This window comes from Dipodomys spectabilis, unplaced genomic scaffold, assembly GCF_019054845.1.
Source record: "Dipodomys spectabilis isolate Male_0828 unplaced genomic scaffold, ASM1905484v1 ptg000053l, whole genome shotgun sequence".
NCBI classification, from domain to species: Eukaryota; Metazoa; Chordata; class Mammalia; order Rodentia; family Heteromyidae; genus Dipodomys; species Dipodomys spectabilis.
In genome coordinates this window covers 3,254,746-3,256,299 of record NW_024870730.1, presented here as the reverse complement: position 1 = coordinate 3,256,299, position 1,554 = coordinate 3,254,746, and positions in this window count along the sequence as shown.

Here is a 1,554-nt window from a genome sequence, read left to right as displayed (position 1 = left end):
AATCACCTGCTTTTAATTTTACTGCATGCACCTTTGGTGTCAGACGCAAGATGTCATTCCAAACCAACACAAGATGCTGGACTCTTAATTATAACCTCCACTTGTGAGCTCATCAGGTAGAACAGATTTCATTTATCTCTGCTGAATCCATAAAACATGTCCATCATTACGGCATAGGTGTACTTTACATGTCTCTGTCTCAGGTTAGCACCACATCATCACTGCATTATCTTCATCTGACTTTTTAAAAACATTTTTGTTCTGAAGAATTTTCCTAGGGTTTTGATGACTGTAATTGGTTACATCTTCCTGAGTCCCTTTTTAGCTGTTTTCCATCATCGTAATGCATGTATGTTTTGTTCTGATTGCTGATTCATGGATTTGTTGGAATGCACAAGCGAATTGCATCTCTGTGAATAGTTATTTTAAATATGTCAGGATTGTCCCTGGAAGAGTTCCTAAATAAAAACTGATTCCAATCAACTTAGTTAAATTCATTCTGAATTATCTCAGACTCTGTCTTTAGCACATTCATGCAATGCATCCTCATGAGTATTTCAAATATATTGTTTGGGGATGGGATGAAGCATCCAAAAATAATTAACACAATGGGCAAAGATAACGAAATGACAAAATGGAAATAGAAGACGCAGATGTACAATCATTTTGTGCATGAAAAGTAACAATCAATTGAGAGTCAATCTTTCTGGGCTGGATTGTTGCAAACAGCAGCAGGTTTAATGTTTATAAGTTACAGCATTTTATAAGATGGAAAGAAGCCAGGCTCATTGCTGTGGTATATTATATGATCTGGGTACTGTTATGTTTCTATAATGGATTAGAATTGTCCATGGAGAACGTTCTTTGTTGCAATCCAAGGATTTCTCCAATGTTTCAGTATCTCCAAAGGCCACTTGTAGGCTAATGTGTTTTTAGAGGAATGGATTTTTCTAAAAATCAGAAAATAAGATTGGGGTTTTGCAAAGATGTTTATGTTATTTTTATTGCTTCTGCAATGGCAGCACTATATTAGAAGTCAGGGCCATAATTTGTTCATTCTTACTTTTTTTTTGTAAGGATTAGCTTCAGAAGTCAGATAAAAGAGTGTAAAATAGTTGCTTCTGAAAGGTAAATGAAATGTTTCTTTTTAAAAGGAAAAAGTGTCTATGTTTTTACAGAATATGCTGAACTTGATTTTCATGGTTATATAAGCCTGGGAGAACAGCACTTCCAGGAAGATTGGGCAGGATGGATATTGTCTGGAATATTAGAGTAGTACATAAATGCTTTAAAGGACATCAGAGAACCTGCTTTCTAGTGCCACACACCTCGCATTCCAAATGTGGGTGCAACTGTGAGGCAACCCACACTCTTGTTCTCCAAAGCTGTTCTGCTTCCAGAGTAACTCCAGCTTCTGCCAGTTTGGACATCAGAACGTCAGAAATAGCCCTTGGAAAGCACATGAAGGGGAAAAGGTAGAAATGAGGCAGGCTGAAACCCTCCTTCACCACCAGAGCCTCCTAGGTGCCGGTAACTAGCCTATCAGAAGAGCAC